Below are 8,828 nucleotides of genomic sequence, written 5' to 3'. Positions count from 1 at the left end.
TATGTACACTTACGTACGTTCGCGCGCGCGCACGTGCATGCGTGTGTACGTGCGTCTCCCTAAGCTTTATTTCAGAATTTGTATTACAAGAAGTAACTGTGAATATAATATTTTTTCGCCCACAAAGATGCTTCAACACCCAGAAACTTCTTAAAAACCTTGATGTTGAAACATGTATCGATTAAGCTGTCTACATCACTTCACCCAGAGAGCCATCCATCACATGCGGTCAGTGATAGAGGTGAAGGAAACACTCCACAGAATTTCAAGCCAAGACATCTCCCTGTTGACGGTACTCACAACTTCACAACAAAGATAGTCTTGATAATATTTCTGGGGATTCTCCGTCTGCCGGACTGTAATATTCTGCCAGGTGACCCAAGTACTGGGAGAAAGGTGCCGTGTCAACTGCCGGAATCACCATGTTACAATAAGTCACAACAGATCTGACGATCATGAACAGGCAACAGTCTTGAACAAACTGAGCTGCTAGCTTCATTAGCCTGCTCATCGAGTGTTGTCTGATGTACTTCTGCACGCAGATAAAAATGTCCGTTGTTGAGTCAATGATCCATTACCTTAGGCACCATAGCTCCAAGCAGTTCATCAAGGGCAAACCAGTGAGATTCAGATACAAGCTTTGGTGTATAGCTGATCCGCCATGTCGTTCACTTTGAGCCATATGCAAGTGCTTGAGACAGGCAATAACGCTTTTTTCGTCAGTTTAGACTGGGGGGAACGGTTGCCAGGAACTAAATACCGGAGCTGCCAAACTACCTCTACCACCTCACTAATGACACTACTTGACTAGTCTTCCACTGCTTGCGGGTCAGGGCAACAGAGACCATCTGAAAGAAGAGTTTCTATTGACTCGTTTCTTTCAGGTGCAGAGTTGTTCATGTCTACCACTAGCCATATTCTGTTGTGGCGAGGACAGGTCAGGCCCTGCCGTACACTCCAAGTGTACCTGACAAGTGAGGCATGACAGGGTGGGCGACTTCTCGGCAGGTCTCCGCTACCCAAAATGGATACGCACAATGCCGGATACACACTGAGAGGACCTGCCTCAAATCAAATCACATCAAATTATGGTGCTTAGAGCCTCGTCGACAACTAAGGCCATCTCAAGGCCACATAAATTTCTACTTCCTGCCTCAAGTGCCGTGTCGGTTTGCATCTTCAATGTTTCAACCAGTTTCACAGTGTTTGAGAAGAGACAGTAGCTCTCTGCTGTTTAGTGTCATGACTGGTCGTTAAGGAATGGCTCTTGAAAGCACATTCTTAAAAGTTTCCTGTCACACACACACATATGTATCTATAGAGATAGATAGATAGATAGGTTATCTAGATTAGATGTGTATGTATGTATATCAACATACTTTGGTGTTTTCATTTCTTTGATGCAGTGAAGTGGTTTCATTGATAAAGCGGGAATTAAAATCAGAAAATAGAGACCATAACGTGTGATTTTTAACATTTTTGTTGTCGTGATATTATTGTCCTGTGGGAATTGTGACTTAAAGGTGGAACTGTATCTTTTCTTTAGGTTTTGATTTTTAAATAAAATTGAATTGTATCGATTCTATGTTCATGTTTCATTTGGTAAATGAGAAAAATTTTCTTCTTTCTTTCTCAGTCCATCTGGCTCCCATTGTACCCCCACACCCAAGGTCCCCAACAAGGTCACAAATTTTATTTTTTACAAAAACAACATTTTAAAAAATCATAGAAACGTGTGATATGGTCCCATGCCATAATAAAAACACGAAAAACGCGAAACCGTTATGGCGAATTCATACCTTGGATGGATATGGATAAACAAGGTTTATGAGACACGCACATGTAGTCGCACATACCACACGCAGAAAGTAAATTAGCAATAGATAAAGTCTAGAACGAGAAGCTGAATTAATTCTCCGTCCTAAGACGTTTTTGGCAGCTATACACAATTTTTCCAAACATTCCTACAGGTTTGTCTTCCGGTATCAGCTGACTGGATTTGATAGTATTTGGAAGATATTTTTGCTGAATTCTGTGTATAAATTCTTCTCCAGTTCGCACTTCTGTACTTCGCAATCATCTGAGAAATGATATTCATCCTCAGTTGTTTGACACTGTAGGCATAGTCTCATTTCTTTTAGGATATACCCTTTTCTATTGCGAGATCATTACAGGATGTTCTTAATTTGCACAGAATTTTTTCTGTTTTTTTGGGGGGGGGGGGGGGGGGTTAGGAAATAATATCGATACGATATCCTTCAAGTGAATACGGTTCTGTTATGTATTTATCAGTTGTTGTTTTTTAACAGTAATTTTTATTTATTTTCAGATTTGTTTCTCTTTGAACAAAGAAATCGTATTCCAGTTTATCCACGATAACGTGACAGACCGTGAATATTGAGTGCGGACTGATTATTCCTAACGTATCCTAAACCAAGATGCAATATCATTCTAACAGATTTAATTCACGTTCGCTGATTAGTCTCCTGTGTAAGCATAATTATCGTCAAACACAAGCTTAATATACAAATTTGCCTGTGCCTGTGCTATGTGAATCCAAAATTTTGTTATTTTTAATTACTTGGTGAAAGGATATTTAACTGCTTCACCGACTATTGCTAAGTTTGTGGCTTTTTGTGGACCCCCAATGTTTGGTTAAATCAGCTTAAATGATCATGTTCGTGTGGAAATTTGGTCACGAGACAATGATTATACAGGTTTTCAAGGGTAAAATTATTGTTTGCTTTTTCAAATAATTTTGAGATTGTATGTATGCTTATGCTTTCATTCTTGAAAGTTCTTTCAAGAACTGTTTATGAGATGTTTTATTTCCTTGTTTTCCTATGTGTTATGTAGCCTTTTAAAAATTGCCTGCTTTATGGAATATAATTCCTGGATATCTATACTGTTCAGTTGTTTCTATAACTTTTGGTGTGTGTGTGTGTGTGTGTGTGTGTGTGTGTGCGTCGCACGTGTGTGTGTGTGTGTGTGTGTGTGTGTGTGTGTGTGTGTGTGTGTGTGTGTGCTCTATTCCAGCAGACTTTTCAATGATTGTCTAATGTTTGTCTTTTGGGTGTGACGATGAACTGACATCTTTCTGCTACTGCATGTAATAGAACTCGTAGCAACAAAAGAGTGGACGCTTTAACGCGCACGAACGGCAAATAACAGTATTGAGACTCCCACCATAGAAAACATCTCCATTTCACGTACAGAAATCTACTGTGACTGGAACATAATAGTGACAGCACTGTTTTGCAATGTTTACATCAAAGGGTAAGCTTAACCTTAACTGTTGCCTTTCCACGCCTTTCGAGTGTGTCCTGGCAGCTCGGACTCTGCTACAATGTCTCTCTCCATGACTGCGGTTTTAAGCCATGGCAACAGTAGTGCATGATTGGCTAGCAGGCACTGATGGAAAAGAGGTGGAAAAAAAAAAGGGTGGACAGCCTCCACTGAAACGCAACGTTTCTCTGTCTGTAAACGGGCCACAAGTGGAAAGCGGGTGGCGGGATGCCTCTCAGATGTCTGGATGAGCCAATCACAGAAGGAACGCCTCTTCTGGCTCTGAAGTGGATGGACCTGAAGAGAGATTGGGTGAGAAGCACTAGTTATCCACCTCCAAATCCTAACCGCGGGGAGGGAAAGGTATCGTAGGAGGGGTAGGTGGGCTGCAGATGAGAAGGGGGAGGAGGGGAGAGCGGGCTGGAATAAAGATCCCTTGAGGCTCTCAGGCAGCATTCCTTCAGCAAACAGATGGAGGGGCAGGCGAGGACTTCAATGAGCAGTTTTCAAACTGAAGCACATTGAGTAACAGGAGGGTGGGATGGAGTAGGGTAGATGGAAGGGGTGACTGACGCGAGGGCAATGGAGCACCACCACTGCGATGAGGAAACATGGGCTTAAACCTCGCCATTCCCCTGTACTCCACTCAATCTGTTAGCGTCTATCTACATATCTATCTGACTACCTATCTACCTCCACCCCGCCCCCCCCTCTCTCTCTCTCTACATATACATATATATATTCACACACACACACACACATACATATATATATTCACACACACACACACACACATTTGTGTATGTGTGTGTGTATTTATTGATATATTCAAACACACACACACACACACACACACACACACACACACACGCACACATATATATAACCAAGACAAAGTGGTATAAAAACGGGATACAAAAGAATTTCTGAATTTATTATAATAAATGATAATGCAAACTTTTACTGCGCAGTACCCCCTTCTCAGATTGGGCTCACCGCGCTTTACAATAAAACAGACAAAACGACGTGACGTAAAGTGAAAACGAAGTGACGTAAAATATGTACAACGTCAACACAGTGACATACAGTGACAGCTCAGGATAGAAAATGTGAAAGCATAGAAAGCTTGCACAGGCCAAGTGCATATAAAATTATAGGCCAGTCACATAAAGGGGTTTCTATTGTTTTATTATAATACTATGGGAAAGGAGAAGAGGAAGAAGTAAAGAAAACAGTGCAGCGATGTGGTGACACGCTGGCCGTTGGAACTGCATTAGACAGATATAGAGCAGGCTCAGCTGAAAAGTGACCAGTGTCCACACGCTTTGCGCTATTTATGCAACTCACGCAAACTGGAAAGACACCCACGCGGGCCAGCAAGCAAACTGACCCGAGTCTGGCTAAATTTGACAAGAACTGTGTTCATTGCAGGGTGTCAAATGATAAATTTCTAAATGATTCCCAAACCGATTTACGTCGGATTGGTCGCAAAAGAAAAAGCTCAACACCACCTTTCTAATGAGCATAAAATAAAGTGTTGATTTATTTATTTAGGACGAATTTACAATCTTGATTTAAGTCACCTGTAAAGGATCAGTTTTAACAAGTTCGTCGCTGAAAATTGCAAACTGTGTTAAATCAGTTTAACGAAGGTGAACACTAATGGTATAGAAGGAATTCTGCCAGAAAATAATGCATGTAGTTTTCTGATCCGATGAAAGAAATATTTAGTAAAATAGTGTGTGTCAGAAACACACATTTCAAATCTGGCCAAGCCACGCTGGTTATGAAGTGATCATCCAAACACTATAATAGTATGGTTGTAATGTACGACAAGCAATCACAAATAGCAGAATTGAAGATTGGTAGCATGATATGTGACGAAAAGACAAAATTACTTAACCCTCACTATCCCACTTGGCTGACGAAGGATTAGAATAAAATCAAAATAGGAATTTAACTGATACAAGACATATCTGGCTGTGAACGACACACAGACTTGGTTTATAAATGTTTGGAGCATTAAAAATTTTGTTTAGAAGGGTTTTCCATTCCAATTTTGAATGCCGTTGTGCCGGTATTAAGGCACTAGTGAAGATAGGAAGGTCAGTTGAAAAAAAGTCTAGAACTCAAATGACTGTGCGTGAAGTGGTCCTCGTAGCCGGCTGAGCGCTCGGCTACATATATATGAATATATTGCCACGTTCGCATACCGCTTTTTTTTTTTATGGTACACTCCCTCCATATCTCTCTTCTTCACTCACAACTTATCAGATACTGATACAGAATATATTATCTCAACAAGAGAAATTCACACGTGGTGTATGCTACACAACAATGCATGGTGTGAACACATAAAGGCACTGATTGCTCAAATGCCAAATGTTGATCTGGGACCTCACAATCACAAACACACACTGATCACAGCCATTCAATGTTAACATAAATGTATTCATGAGATGTATAAAATACTTAACAGCTAAGTTAATGTAAGCATCACATATAATAATCACAGCCACACACATGCAATAAACACAGCACGAGAACATGCATAAATCAGCATCATACAAAACCGAAATATGCAATAAGCACAGCAAAAGAACATGATATCCTAAATCAATAATTGTCATACAAAATTAAAATGGACAAACATGATTAAAACCAAGCTATTTACTAGTATTCAATATCTAATGCAAAATATACAGTACACACACACACACACACACACACACACACACACACACACACACACACACACACACAGACTTATCATAACAACAGTTGTGCATTAAGATTGATCAGTTATTTAAGAACTGAACTGACTGGGGTATAAAACTGTTGTGGGTTCTAAAAGTTTTCAGTCTGAGAAATTTGTAGTGTTTCCCTGAAGGTGAGAGTTCGTATTATTTTGATAGCATAATTATGGCTGTCATTGCTTACAATCTGTGTTGAAACATCCATCGTTTGAACAGCTCATTCAGAGGTTCTTGTTTGACACCAACTATCTTGCTGGGTGTAAAACCGCATATATATATATATATATATATATATATATATAATTACATTTTTTAATTTTCAATTTTGATTACACATATATATTTAACATGAGTACTTAAATACATAAATTAAATACATAAATAGGATAAGAAAGAGTACATGATAAATGAAACATAAGGGATGACGACGTACATAATAGTAGAAATAGGTACTGCAACTCAGGTATATGTCATTTGAATATATCCTAAAAAACAACAACAACAAAACAAAAAACAAAAACTACTACTAATAATAATAATAAAAAATTAAAATTAAAAAAAACACCAACAACCCCCCCTCCACAAAACAAAACAAAACAAAACAAAAACAAACAAACAAGCAACAAAACATACCATTCCACCCAAAGTAAATCATTTCCATATAACATTACACAATGTTTACTTTATTCACCCAAAAAACAAAACATTTGACAAAGGCATCATGGAGATTTACATGTCTGAGTATCTTGACTGTTAATAAGCGTCTCATATATTGTTTTCAAGCAAAGGTAAATATGGTAGCCATTTTGTCTTGAAACTGTGTATTTTACATGTGATCATTGCATTATATTCTTCTATTTTGTATCTTGAGGTGATATAATTTTGAAATGAGTGAATATTTGGTAGGCATTTATTTAATGTAGCCATGTTACTGAACCGAGTGGTTCTAATAGGATACGGTACAAAAGAACTAAACTAAATGATGATTTACTGTAATTAAAGGATAGACAAGAATTCCCGTGCACAGGCCAGGAACATATGGAGGCCAGTCACAAATGGGTTTTTCTATTGTTTTATTTACAATAGTTATGTGGAGAAGAACTAAGAAAAAGAAATAATAGTGAAGAGATAATGAGAAGAAGACTAGAAGAAGACATAAGAAGAGAAGAAGACAGTGCCTGAAATGACACAAACAAATGTCATTAGCACAACATGCACGAGTGAATAGTAAAGCACATGTATACATATTACATGGAAAGACTACCACTTAGTAAGGCATATGTGTGAAAGACCAAACACTGACATCAAATGACATTTCTAATACATTTGAATAATGCAGATAAAGTGATTGAAGCTATGCTGATTTAGTGAAAGTACACTGACAGTATCAATTAGGTAAAGCTTATACTGTGTCAAAGTGACTCAAATGAATCAGTTTATCATGTAGCACTATACTGGAGTAAGCTGTATAGAAGAGGGCATGATAACTAAATTACAATTAACAGACTGATACATATCAGGTGGTTTTAACCAATAACTGATATCAATCCAACACTATCTTGTAATCATGACAGAATACTACACACATTTTAGAGTACTGAGAATCAGTGAAACACTGTAACCTTCATCAGTGACAGCAAATGAGAAAGAATGCATCATATGCACTCACTAGAATATTCTGGAACAAACTATCAGTGTCCAGAGACGTCATTGACTGTCACGTTAAGAAGAATCAAATGGAACACTGCTCCAAGCATATGACGACATGGTGATTATTTAGATCATTCATAGCCTAGCTGTGACTAACATGTCAAAGCAATAACTGAACAAAGCAATAACTGAACATACTCATATGAACACAAGTACTCTGTCGAACAATACAATTTACAAATCAACACATTCTACACGCTAGTACTTACAGCGATACGTAGCGAGATGTCGGCCGTTGTGAGGATACACACAACGCACACTGCTCATGACGCAGCAAGAGAGAGAGAGAGAGAGAGAGCAGCTCTGGTCAGATGACTGACCAGGTATGAAGTGGCCACTCATCACTGACTGTGCCAATTTATGCAGGTTAAATGGACTGCAAAGACAATCACGTGTGCTGCGAAACAGATCCGCTCAAATCTGGCCAAATCCAACAACTGTGTTTCTTACAAGGTGTTCAGTGATAGATTTCTAAATGATTCCTGAACCGATTTACGTCGGATAAGTTGCAAAAGAAAGAGCTCAACACCTACTCTCTAATGAGTATAATGTGAAGTGTTGATTATTTAAGATGAATTTATAATCTTAATTTAAGTTACCTGAACAGGGTCAGTTTTAACGAGCTTGTCGCTGAAAATTACAAACTGTGTTAAATCATTTTAACGTAGGCAAACATAAATGGAATAGACTTAAAGATGGAATTGCAACGATTCTGCTAGTATATAATACTTGTAGTTTACTGATCCAACAAAAGATATATTAATTAAATACGGTGGAGCAGAAACACAGATTCCAGCTCAGCCAATAGCATACCACGATGCAATGCTGGTTGAGGAGTAGGCTGTCTGGTGAGAACAAAATGACGTAAGCGGCTTTGCGTTCAAACTGGGAATGGCGTCACACAATCTGTGGGAGCAGTTGAGGGACAGTTAGTTAGTTGCGAAAACGTCGGCTGCTGTAGCTCGTGTGTGAGGCAAGTTTTGAAGCAAGCATAGCACTTGGTCACATTAATTTACATTTGTATATATACATCTTCCCCAGGAGAATTATCAGATCAAGAACTTGGTCTGTAACTAT

Source organism: Babylonia areolata, chromosome 8 (assembly GCF_041734735.1).
Source record: "Babylonia areolata isolate BAREFJ2019XMU chromosome 8, ASM4173473v1, whole genome shotgun sequence".
Lineage (NCBI taxonomy): Eukaryota > Metazoa > Mollusca > Gastropoda > Neogastropoda > Buccinidae > Babylonia > Babylonia areolata.
This window is presented reverse-complemented; position numbering follows the sequence as displayed.